The following is a 14,009-nucleotide window of genomic DNA, read 5'->3' as shown; positions in this document are numbered from 1 at the left end:
TCAGGACAAATTGGGCAACAAAATGGGGCATTTTGTTCCCTGTGAAAATTAGAAATTCTGATCAAAAATGACATCTTATTGGAAAAATTGTCATTCTTTTAATTTCACAGCCCAATTCAAATACGCGCTGTGAAAAAACTACGGGGTCAAAATGGTAACAACAACCATAAATGAATTCCTTGAGGGGTGCAGTTTCCAAAATGGGGTCAGTTTTGGGGGATTCCTACTGTTTTGGCACCTCAACACCTCTCCAAACCAGGCATGCTGCCTAAAATATATGCTAATAAAAAAGAAGCACCAAAATGCACTAGCTGCTTCTTTGCTTCTGGGGCTTGTGTTTTAGTCCACGAGCGCAGTAGAGCCACATGTTGGACATTTCTAAAAACTTCAGAATCTGGACAATACATATTTAGTAGTGTTTCTCTGGTAAAACCTTCTTTGTTACAGAAAAAAATAGAATAATATTGAAATTCAGCAAGAAAAAGGAAATTTGCAAATTTCACCTCCACTTTGCTTTAATTCCTGTGAAATGCCTGAAGGGTTAAAAAAAACTTTCTAAATGCTATTTTGAATACTTTGAGGGGTCTAGTTTTTAAAATGGGGTGTTTTATGGGGGTTTCTAATACATAGGCCCCTCAAAGCCCCTTCAGAACTGAACAGGTACCTTAAAAAAAAGGCTTTTGAAATTTTCTTAAAAATATGAGAAATTGCAGTTTATGTTCTAAGCCTTGTAACGTCCAAGAAAAATAAAATAATGCTCTAAAAACTATGCAGATCTAAAGTAGACTTATGGGAAATGTGAACTAGTAACTATTTTGGCTGGTATAACCATCTGTTTTACAAGCACATGCATTTAAATTCGGAAAAATTCTATTTTTTCAAATTTTTCTCTACATTTTGCAATTTTTCACAAATAAACACTGAATATATCGACCAAATTTTACATAGTTACATAGTTACATAGTTAGTACGGCTGAAAAAAGACACATGTCCATCAAGTTCAACCAAGGGAAGGGAAAAGGGAAGGAAAAATTTCTACACATAGGAGCTAATATTTTTTTGTTCTAGGAAATTATCTAACCCTTTTTTAAAGCCATCTACTGTCCCTGCTGTGACCAGCTCCTGCGGTAGACTATTCCATAGATTCACAGTTCTCACTGTAAAGAAGCCTTGTCGCCTCTGCAGCTTGAACCTTTTTTTCTCCAGACGGAGGGAGTGCCCCCTTGTTTTTTGAGGGGGTTTTACAAGGAACAGGATTTCACCATATTTTTTGTATGTGCCATTAATATATTTATATAAGTTAATCATGTCCCCCCTTAGTCGTCTTTTTTCAAGGCTAAATAGGTTTAATTCTTTCAATCTTTCCTCATAACTTAAATTCTCCATGCCCCTAATTAGCTTCGTTGCTCTTCTTTGTATTTTTTCCAACTCCAGGGCATCCTTTCTATGAACTGGAGCCCAGGACTGGACTGCATATTCTAGATGAGGCCTCACTAATGCTTTGTAAAGTGGTAATATTACATCCCTGTCCCGCGAGTCCATGCCTCTTTTAATACACCACAATATCCTGCTGGCCTTTGAAGCAGCTGATTGACACTGCATGCTGTTATTGAGTTTATGATTTACAAGTACACCCAGATCCTTCTCCACAAGTGAATCCGCCAGTGTAGCTCCCCCTAGGACATATGATGCATGCAGGTTGTTGGTACCCAGATGCATAACTTTACATTTATCTACATTAAACTTCATCTGCCAAGTGGACGCCCAAACACTTAGTTTGTTTAAATCTGCCTGTAATTCATGAACATCTTCCATAGTCTGAACTATATTACATAGCTTGGTGTCATCTGCAAAAATAGAATTAGTGCTATTAATCCCATCCTCTATATCATTAATAAATAAGTTGAATAATAGTGGTCCCAGCACTGAACCCTGGGGTACACCACTTATAACCGGTGACCATTCAGAGAAGGAATCATTGACCACAACTCTCTGGATACGGTCCTTGAGCCAATTCTCAATCCAATTACAAACTTTATTTTCTAAACCTATAGTCCTTAATTTACCCATTAGGCGTCTATGGGGGACAGTGTCAAATGCCTTAGCAAAGTCCAAAAACACTAAATCCACAGCGGCCCCTCTGTCTAGACTTCTGCTCACCTCTTCATAAAAACAGATTAGGTTAGTTTGACAACTTCTGTCCTTAGTAAAACCGTGCTGGCTGTCACTTATAATACTATTTATTGTCACATAATCCTGTATATAGTCCCTCAATAGCCCCTCAAACATTTTCCCCACGATGGATGTTAAGCTTACTGGTCTATAATTACCTGGGGAAGACCTAGAGCCCTTTTTGAAAATAGGCACCACATTTGCCCTGCGCCAGTCCCTTGGCACTATACCAGTCACTAGAGATTCTCTGAATATTATGAAAAGGGGGACAGAAATAACTGAACTAAGCTCTTTAAGAATTCTAGGGTGTAACCCATCTGGTCCCGGGGCCTTGTGCACATTTATTTTATTTAATATAGCTTGGACCATCTCTACATTCATCCAATTCAGTATATCAACTGATATATTAACAGCACTGGCACCGGCTACATCAGCTGCTCTTTCTTCAGTTGTATATACAGAGCTAAAGAACCCATTTAGTAACTCTGCCTTCTCTTGATCCCCTGTGATCAACTCCCCACTAACATAAAGCCCAATGTCTCACGAGAAAACAATCTCAGAATCGCTTGGATAGGTTTAAGCATTCCAACGTTATTACCACATAAAGTGAAATATGTCAGATTTTAAAAATGGGCTCTGAGCCTTAAGGCCCAAACTAGGCTGCGACCTTAAGGGGTTAAGAAGATTTGCAGGGTTTCTATGTGTGGCAGGTAAGTGGTTGAGCTTGGCAGAAGAAAAGGGAGGACCAGGGTTGGGAGATATGTCCCCTGCAGCTAGTAGCAGGAGAATAGGGAGAGACAGCAGATGGTTCTGTAATTTATGAGAGCGTTTTTTCTGTTGAGCAGTGGGATGAGATGGGTTAAGGTGACTGAGGAATGTGAATAGTGCATGGGAGCTGTACATGGGCGGGGGAAGGAGAGAGGGACTGATGTGGACTGATTTTTCCCAGTGCCTAAATGGACGGTATGATTGTAAAGCAAGAGCAGCTATAATGATGAGTGCGGTAGTGAACATGTTTGTTTGTATTTTGTTTGCTAACAGGTAAAATATTGTATCTAATAATTAGAATGTGTGCTAGTTTGTTTTATTTGGTAATGCAGGTTACCTGTAACTGACCCTGTCCAACTGCCATGTATAACTGCCAGGACACTTTGACAATATGACACTTGGACAGAGATGACTTCTTCCTTCATGCCCCCCTGCACGAGTGCCTTCCCCTTATGCTACGTCTAAATTTATAGGGGAGTGGATGTTCAGATCTAGGCCTAATTAAGCTCGTTCAGCTATTAATCAAATCAACTAGACACATGAGGGGAAAAGCTATGCAGAGATAAACAAAAAAACTAGCTGGTCTGGATGATCATAAAACTTAACGAAGATCAAACACTTTGACAAAACTTAGAGATAACATTAGACTATATAGGAAGACAGGAAAGCAGAGTACCATAATCAGTTCGATAGGGCAGTCATACGCCCGATGTGGAGGCAATGTCTTCACCTCCCTCTTGCTGAAGACGTCCGAAAATACAGCATAATGACCCGGCAATCCTGCCAATGACCGAGACAGAGAAGGCTGAGCCGAACGAATCTGCACCAGGCATCGGCTTTGACACTCAGGACCCCACTGGAGAACATCTCCAGAATTCCAGTCTAGGACTGGGGCATGTAGTCGGAGCCAAGGCAGGCCCAGCAACACAGGGTTAACAGCTTTGGACAGGACATAGAACAACAAAAGTTCGGAGTGAAGAGCCCCTACTTGGAGCCTCAGCGGCTTGGTTACAGCTGTAACTTGGTCTGGCAGAGGTAGTCCATTTACTGAAGCAACTGTCAATGGACTCTCCAGAGGGGTGGTGGGTAATTGAAGAAGATCCACCAGGTCTCTACGGATGAAATTAGCAGCGGATCCAGAGTCCAGATACGCAGAGACCTGATGCGTTCTCTCGCCGGACACTATGGTCACAGGTATGGACAATATACACGGAAGTACACTCTTACCCAAGGTTGTCACTCCTAGCAACTCTAGGCTTTGGGATCTTTGGGGACACAGGCGCACAAGATGGCCACCGAAGTCGCAATAAAGACACAGAAGTGCGTCTGCGTTGTCTCTCCTGGGTGGATAGCTTACACTGGTCCATCATCACTGACTCCTTGGAAGGATCGACATCTGAGGTCAGTAGGGGCTGCTGCAAAGTAGGAGCCAGACTAGGAAGGCCTCCCTCTCGACTAACCTCTTGGAGGCATTCTTGGATACACATATCAATCCGGGCGGGCAGAAGGATGAGGCCATCCAGGGTAGGTGGCAGATCTCGAGCGGCAAGTTCATCCATAATTTTAGGAGCCAGTCCATGCCAGAATGCAGCCACCAGGGCCTCATTGTTCCATAACAGCTATCCCGCCAGAAGTGAATGGCGTACTCACTCATGGAGGTGTCTCCTTGGCGTAGGTTAATCAAAGAAGCCGCTGCAGATGAGACCCGTCCAGGCTCCTCAAACACCATGCGAAAAGTCCAGAGGAAGCCTTGTCTGAAGAGAGAAAAATATACACAGCGCCACATGGTGCAAGATAAACCTTTATAGATAGGGCAATGAATAATAAAGGTAAGTGGTTAGGCTCACCATAAAAGCTAGTACTGGCAGATACAGCTTAGTGTAAAAGGCAGTTTTTGTAGCCAGGTTTCAGCTTTCCGTATCCAGGTACCGGCATCAAGGGAATTGACCGCAGGAAAATAAGGATTATATATTTCGAAAAAATATATATATTTAAAAACTGGATATTTTTTGGAGAGCGCTCCTCAGTAAGAAGCAAAGGCAGATAAGTGCCGGTAAGCTGATTTATTGAGCAACACAGGATGGGCCTTGGAAGTCACGGGTCTCAGGTCCTTGTCTCTCCCAAATAGGGTTCGCCCATGCAAGAGCCTTGCCAGTGAGGAGAGAGATGATGAAAGCGACACTTGCGCCATCAGACGAAAATGTCCTAGTATACAGGCTGAAGTGGATCTGGTACTGATTCAAAAATCCACGACAAGTACTTGCGTCTCCATCATAGCGGTGAGGAAGTGGCAAAGAAACACGCGGGTCAACACTGCCAAGAGGTGTAGTCTGAGGATCAACACTGCCAGGAGGTGTAGTAGGAGGAACGGCAGCTTGTGCCTCCCGCCGACGTTCAAGAATGTTCAACGCCTGGAGGAGTTGGTCCTGTCGAGACCGGAGGTATAGCATATCCGCCCGCATCTCTTGTGACGTCGTCATGGTCTTGAATCGACCAGCGGGGTCCATGGCCTGAGCGTACTGTCACGTAGGGTCTGTGGACCCACTGAACCGTACCACTTTGGCGGTATGGCAGCTGGCCAACAGGGCGCAGGTCAATGTCTATAATTCGTATAGGGTACCTGTGGCAGCTCGGACAGTAGCAAGGCAGGCTCCGCTGGGACTAGCCAGCAGGTAGACGTCAGGCGTGGTGAAGCAGGTCAGGCGTGTAATACAGCACAGCACGACTCGCAGCTCAGCACAGTACTCGACCAGGATAGTACGGAATGCAGGGAACAGGAACACACTAGCTGACCATTGCATAGACAAACTAGGGAAACAACAACAACGCTCAGGCATCGAAGCAGGGGGCTGGACATTTTGATCAAACTGTGTAAGCCCACTTGCCACTTCACGGCGACCTCTATAAAGTGGGTCCCTACTCGGTTGCAGCACCGCATGGCGGCCACCGCAGCACCGCTCCTGCAGAGGGAGCAACCTAGGGGCCCAAAAGCACCCATGCTATCAGACCATGCCAAGCCTCCTTGTCTCTGGGCCACGTCCCCCCACAAGTGCAGCACTACAGCAACAGACGCCACCACAACATGTGAACAGATTGAATGAGCTCACCTTACCATGCGCCCCCAGTGGCCAACTGAGGGCACAAGCAAGAGCAGAAACACTTATGAGGTCATTCCTGAATTAAAATCAGCTGGGTTTTTTTTCAAATGCATGGAGTGCTGGTGCCAAGTAAAACAAAATAATTGAGGAGGACAGAATATACAATATTAGCATTGTGAGAAAATAGACATGAACCGCACAAGCCACAATATATATGTTGATCTGAGCCGCTAGGCATAATTTATAAACATGAACATGAGGTTCTTTGTTAACATTTTGATCAAATTGTATAAGCCCACTTGCCACTTCACGGCGACCTCTATAAAGTGGGTCCCTACTTTATCGGTTGCAGCACCGCATGGTGGCCATCGCAACCGCAGCACCGCTCCTGCAGAGGGAGCAACCCAGGGGTCCAAAAGCACCCATAATATCAGACCGTGCCAAGCCTCCTTGGCTCTGGGCCACGCCCCCCCACAAGTGCAGCACTACAGCAACAGACGCCACCCCACAGCACCACAACATATCAACAGATGGAATGAGCTCACCTTACCATGCGCCCCCAGTGGCCAACTGAGAGCACAAGCAATAGCAGAAACACTTATGAGGTCATTCCTGAATTAAAATCAGCTGGGTTTTTAAGAATTGTTATAGAACGCAACATATAAACTCCTAAGCAGTTTAAGTGTGTTAAGTATCATTGTAATGTGTAGGAGGACTGTAGAAGCAAGATATAGGTTTCAGGCATGGAGATTGGGGGCATGCATTTGAATCATTAATGACAAGGCCAGATATCGACAGCTGTGAGACTAGAAAAAGAGATTAGGTAGGGTAGTAAGAGGTTGGGTCAACGTCTACAATATGTCATCTGCATACAGACAAAATTTATGAGGGAGTCCCGCTACCTCTAATCCTTTGACATACGGTATGAACCTGGTGGTGGCAGCGAGGCTCTATAGATAAGGCGAAAATAATAGGAGAGAGGGCAGTCCTGCCTTGTTCCTTTCTCTATGAGGTATGGTATAGATTTATATCTAGCATAACGAGTCTGGGCCGTGGGATTAGAATATAGAGCAAATATCCAACCTAAAGAGTATGACTGGAATCCTCATATTTTAAGTGTAAGGATATGTTCACACGGATTATTTTCAGCCATTTTTCACGGTCGTAAATGCCCCGAAAAATGACAAAAAATACGGAGGCTGAACACCTCCAAACATCTGCCCATTTCAATGTAAAAAATGACTGATCATTCCGACGGGGGAATTTTTCTACGCTGCCGTTTGAAAAAACGGCCCGTTAAAAAGCGTCTTGTAAAAAGAAGTGCATGTCACTTCTTGAGCTGCTTTTTAGAGCCGTTTTTCATTGAGTCAATAGAAAAACAGCTCCAAAAACGTATTTCTTTTTTATTTACCAGTTACTTGCTTCTTACAGTATACACATAATTCCAATATTTATTTAGTATGTGCTTCATGAATTCATATGATCCACAGCCCTTGAAGATCTCATTAAATGATTACAAGAAAATGTGAACATAGTCATAAATATAATAACTAGCTGACACAAATTGTGATTATACTTATATTTCTAACTTGGGAAACTAAGTATCACTACCATTGTGGGATCCTATGTAACAGTGCATGTAGATAATGAACAGTTTGGTACTGGTAGAATGTGCAACATGCAGTGCCTTTAACCCCTTAATGACACAGTCAATTTCAGTTTTTTCAATGTAATTTTTTCCTCCTCGCCTTCCAAAAGCCATAACTTTTTTATTTCTTCGTCGACATAGCCATATGAGGGCTCGTTTTTTGCGGAACAAGTTGTAGTTTTTCATGGCACCATTAACTGCATACCGTACTGGGAAGCTGAAAAAAAACTTATTTATGGGATGATATGGGCAAAAAACTGTGATTATGCCATACTTTGGGGGGGGGGGGGGGGTTTGTTTTTCCGCTGTCCATCAGGCAGTAAAGACTACATATTCAACTTATTCTGCAGCTTGATACTATTTCTGTAATACCAAATTTATATGTTTTGTTTTATGTTTTACCACTTTAAAAAAAATAAAACTATTTGCTAAAAAAAAAATTATTTGTGTCTCCATATTGAGAACCACAACGTTTTTATTTTTCCATCAATTTAGCAGTGTGAGGGCTTTGTTGGGGGCGAGCTGTAGTTTTCACCTATACCATTTTGGGGTACATACGACTTTTTGACCACTTTTTCTTACATTTTTTGGAGGTGATGTGAAGTGATGAAAAAACAGCAATTTGCATGATTTATATATGGTTTCTTTTATGGAGTTCACCGAGCGGGTTATAGTTGGTTGTGATAGTTTGGAATTTTACAGACTCGGCAATACCAGTTATGTTAACTTACATTTTTTTTAACATTGCTTTAGGGAAAAAAATGGGAAAAGTTTTTGTTTTTTTAACTTTTAATATATTTTTTTTGTCCCCCTCGTTGCATAACTTTCATGATATACTGCAATACTAATGCACAGACGTAGCCATCATTATCTTGACTTTTAACGCATTAAATACACAGTGGAAAGATCCTTTATCTGGACTTTGTCAATGACTTTTCAATTGCTTTTGTTGTGTGATATCATGCTGCAGCAAGTTATCAGAGTCAAGATAAGGATGGCTACATCCGTATTGCAGTATATCGTGATACTGACACTCTCCTTTGATGCCCTGAAAGAGGCAGGGCTTCAAAGATGGCAGACCTGGGACCTCCATTAGCCCCACAGGCTGGCATGAAAATCATCGGCACCCCCCGGTTGCGTGGTCGGGTGGGGCGATGGTGTTTTTAGGGGGGCGCCCCCTGATTTTAACAATTTAAATGCAGCGGTCGCAATTGACCGTAGTATTTAAGGTGTTAAATGGGCAGAGTCAAAGTGTTCTTTGATTCTGCTTGTAGCAGTGAGGAGTTAGCTGTATAACACAGCGGTCACCCGTTCAGCCCCTGAGCCCGCTCCATACTTCCCCTTAACGGCTGTCACCTACTAGTACTTGACACGTCGTTAAGGGGTTAAAAATAGTATGTGTCCCTTTTTGTTATTTATGGTGAAGCGACATTAAGTCATAGTGGAGTTTTTTTACACAAAGAAAACTTCTGTAATGTCAACATGAAAACAAATCTCTACACATTGTGATCTACATTAATTACAATGAATACTTCTGTGCATAGTTATTCACAACCCTTCAAGTCAGTACTTAGTTGACATACCCGTCAGCTGTTACAGTCTTGAGTCCTTGTGTACATGTCCCTGTCACCTTGCACACATGAACAGCGCTATTTGTGCTCATTCTTTGTTAAAAAAATCTTGAAGCTCTGTGAAGATATGTGTAAACAGATATCTTCAAGCCCAGCCACAAATTCTCAGTTGGATGGAAGCCAGGATTGTACTTTCCCAGACCATTCATGTGGTTGCTTTACATTTTGGGGTTATCTTGCTAGAACATAGATCCCAAGTTTACAGCTCTCTTGCAGATTTAGACCTCATGCACACGGCCGTGCCTGTAATCACGAACCACGATTGCGGGCACGGCCGGCCGTTGATGGCCGCGGACAGCCGCCCAGATTTTCAGCCCGTTCTCCCATACAAAGTATGGGAGCACGGCCTGTAAAACGCAAAAGCTAGGACATGTTCTATCTTTTACGGTACAGTTATACGGCACGGACACCGATCCATAGCGATATGGAAATGTGTCCACAGCCAATAGAACTGAATGGGTCTGTAATTGCGAACCGTATTACAGTCCGCAATTACGGATATTTTTTGCGGTGGTCTACATGGGGCCTTAGGGTAGGAACACACTGGGCGTAAACACTGTGGATTTTCTGTAACAGATTTTATTGTATAAAATCTGCAGCGTAGTGCGGTAGCTGCAGTGTGGATGAAATTTGTACAAATCTCATCCACTCACAGCAGGAAAAATCTGCAGAGGAACCCTTCATAAATTGACCTTTGGTGTGTTTTTTTTTAACTGCTGCTCTTCTGTTGCAGGTTTTCCACATTGAGTTCAATGGAGAGGTAAAACCCGCAACAAAGACCCATGTGTTGCGACTTTTGCAGCAGAAACGCTACGGTTCTGCCGCAAAAATCGCAAATGAGAAAAAAAAAAGACTTATTTCAAATCAATTAAAAAACTTATATTTACCCCCGGCCATAATCATTGCGATGCAATCCTCTGTTCTGAGCGCAGCCCTGCCTTCTAGAATGATGCTTCATCCCACGTGACTGCTACAGCCAATCAAAGGCCAATCACATCTACAGCATCAGCCCAGAAGAACGGGCTGTGATCAGAACAGAGGGACGCGTCGCCATGATAACGCCCAGGTGGTAAGTATAAACTTTTTTTTTTCATTCCTGCAGTATTTCCGCAGCGGACATGCCGCCTGAAAAACTGCACCAAAATTTGGAGTGGTTTTTCGGGCGGAATTCCCTGCGGTTTCCAGGACAGATACGCTGTGTACTTTTATGCAGCATATCCACCCTGTGTGTCCCTACCTTTAGGGTGGATTCACACATGGGAGATTGATCTGAATGTGGTTATTTCTGCAGCAGGTAATTTTTATTCAGATGAATAGAACTGATTTTCAGTAACAGAAAATTTCTGCAACAAAATCTGTCGCTTGTGACTATACTCTATAAGCAGGTTTTCTCTCAGAAATTACATGTATTTTGTTTTACTCTATACCTTCAAAAACCTTCAAAAACCTTATGTAGATTACCATTGCCACACTATGATGTTGCCATCATTATGCTGTATGGACTGAATGAAGTATTTTTTTGTAGAATATTTGCCTAAGGCATCATTTACACGAGCGTAACATACGCGCGTGCGACGCGCGTGCTTTTCACGCGGGTCTTACGCACCTATATTAGTCTATGGGGCAGTGCAGACAGTGCGTGAATTTTGCGCAGCGCGAGTGCGTTGCGTAAAACTCACGACATGTCCTATATTCGTGCGTTTTTCGAGCATCACGAACCCATTGAAGTCAATGGGTGCGTGGAAAACACGCATGACACATGGAAGCTCCTGCGTTGGATGCGCGTTTTTCACGCATCACTTGTTATGTCCATGAAAATTAGTTTATAAAGCTGGCCCAAACAAGCACAAACCAGGAAGTGCTTGAGTTTCCTCTGCGAGTGGGCCAGACTGAAAACTCCACCCAGACAACTGCAGGCATGCCGTGTGGGCTGGATGTGGAGAGGCTTATCAGCCTGGTGCAGGAGAAGGGCGAAATATGGGACACCCGCGTGGAGTCCTACCATGACCGCATGGCCAAGGAGGACGCCAGGGAGCAGATAGCCCAGGCGCTGTTTAGCTCCGAATGGGAGAGCAGCAGGACCCGCGACCGCACTAGGATGGGTGAGTACATGTCTTTATAAACAATGCAATGTCACCCCTATTGAAGTAGTGTGTCCCTGTCTGTGTCTTTAGCTAAAAGCCCAACTTACGTTTTGTGTTGCTGCCGCATCACCGTGTAGCATGTAATTTGCTGTGTAGCGCCGCTCATGTATTTTAGGGCCGATTTCTTTGTGCGTTACCGCAATGTGTGACCATGTGTGACCATGTATTTGTTTTTCATCCTACAGTCCTGGATGTAAAAACACGCTGGCGGAGCTGCAGGGACCAGTTCCGCTGTGAGATGGGCGACAGAGGCCGAAGTGGTGATGGGGCTTCCCAAAAGCGGCCCTATATATACACGAAGAACCTCATGGAGATGTGTTCATAAGTAAATGTGCTATTGCATGCGTAAAATGTTTGTTTGCACAGCTCATGGTCGCCATCCAGCTTTTTTGGCCAATGATCACTATTGGTTTCTCATTATGTTTTCCAATTACAGAATCACGGACAACTTGAACAACACCGAGGAGGTGAGTGACCTGCCAGAGTCTGGGCCGCAACCTCCCGGCAGTTGACTGGTGCCCCTTACCCCGGGGCCAACACACCAGGACCCGGCCCCAGTACAGTCGGCCCCTGCCGTACTCTTTCCGCCTGAGAACCACCCCCCCCCCCCGCGACAACCACCAAGACGCCGACGCAGTCAGCAGACAGCCGCCGGGGCCAGGTGGATTCTCATGTACTGGACTACCTTCGTTGAGCGGCCGACGAGGATGGGCAGGATTTCTTTGCCCGGGGAATTGTTCCCCTGCTGTGGAGGGTACCTGAGGATAGGGTGGCACGCCTACACTCGGCCATCATTACCCTAATCGATTGCGCCACACCCCCCCACAATCCGCACCACTGCTTCACAGCTATCGAGCAGTGGCGCGGATTCGCCGTGGCTAGCACCACTTCCAATTTCCCAGCCCCATACCACCCACCCGCCCCCAGCGCACGGCCTCACCCTTATTACCGACCCATGGCTCCCCCTTTCCCTGAACACAGTTACCAGGGCCATCATCAGCACCACTATGCTGGAGAGGAACATCCTCAGCAGCTCCATGGCCAGCATAGTGGTGCTGAAATGCCCGCATACTCCTCCCCGGGCCACCAGTACCATCAGTTGTAAAAGTGCCTGTGGGCTGTGCGGAGCAACGCACATGTGTGAAGGGCTCTATAGTCTGCCCACATCCGTTTTCCACCATGTTGGTGTGTTGTTTATTATTTTTTTTATTGTGTTCTTTTGCACCCCTTGTTTGCTGTGCATTCTAAACAGTAAAACGAGGGTGTTGACAGTTGCAATTGCGTGGTGTTTTTTTTTCAAACCCCTCTACACAACGATTACCGCAAATGTATTTTACTGTACACTCACACACTGCTGGGCTTGGCCCAAAATTCTTGCACATGTTCAATGAGGTATTAGTTCATCTTTAGGGGTTTGCCATTGTTTGTAAGAGATGTGAAAGTTGACGTGCTGTCATGTGACAATAGCCACACAAAGGACAGTCGCAATTGTAGTAGCCTAAAATTTGGCCAACCATAATTCATTCTCATGCAAACAGTTTCAGGAATGGAAAATGGCACGATCAAACCCCAACAGATGTAAGCTCGCAACCCACGTTAAGGGTCCTCATGTATTGCGAGTCCCTAACACTACATGCCCCTAACCTAAAACAACAAACACTGGTCACTTGGGACGTGTGGACAGAAAAAGCAAAAAAATATGCGACCCTTTAAATGACATCAAGCCCCCATGGTGCGGCTCCTGATGGGCTCTCAAAATATGCCGCCAAACTCTACCGCACTCGAAGTCCGGATGTGAGAGATCTCCCTAATGGAATAGCCGGGACAGTGTCGCTGTTGGCTGCATGTGTTAGTATATATTGTGCATCAAACGTAGCATCATGAATGCGGAAGAAGTTATGCAGAACTACACACGCTTGTATGACACGTGTCACATTCTGCGGGGACAATTGCATTGTAGACACAAACACCCGCCACCTGTTTGACATAATGCCAAAGGCACATTCCACACATCATCAAGCTCGGCATAGGCGGAGATTGAACATGCGGCGACGCTCATCCAAGCCCCTTCTTGCAAAAGGCCGCATTACTTGCCTTGTCAGGGCAAACCCCTCATCCGCAACTATGACATATGGGATTGGTGGGCCGCTGGAGCCAGGGAGGATGGAAGGTTCTGGCACCGCCAGTTGATTATTCAAAAGTCGTTTACCCATTCTTGATGAACGGAATATGTGGGCATCTGCAGAGCTTCCATACGAGCCTATGTCAACAATTGTGAAACAAGAATTTGTGTCCACCAAGGCCAACAATACCATAGAAAAAAAATGTTTGTAGTTATAGTATCGCAAGCCACTGCGTGGGGGCTTCTTCACACGAATGTGTTTGCCGTCTAGGGCACCAATACAATTAGGAAATTGAGTTGCTCGAAGAAATCCCTCCGAAATTCGTAGCCACTGTTCTGTCGTGGGCTGAGGCATGACCGTGGTCTTTAAGCTCTGCCACAGCACAACACAGGTGGATGTCACAATGAAGGAAATGGTGGTCACTC

The sequence above is a fragment of the Rhinoderma darwinii genome, chromosome 2 (genome assembly GCF_050947455.1).
Source record: "Rhinoderma darwinii isolate aRhiDar2 chromosome 2, aRhiDar2.hap1, whole genome shotgun sequence".
NCBI classification, from domain to species: Eukaryota; Metazoa; Chordata; class Amphibia; order Anura; family Rhinodermatidae; genus Rhinoderma; species Rhinoderma darwinii.
Note: the sequence above shows the minus strand (reverse complement) of the source record.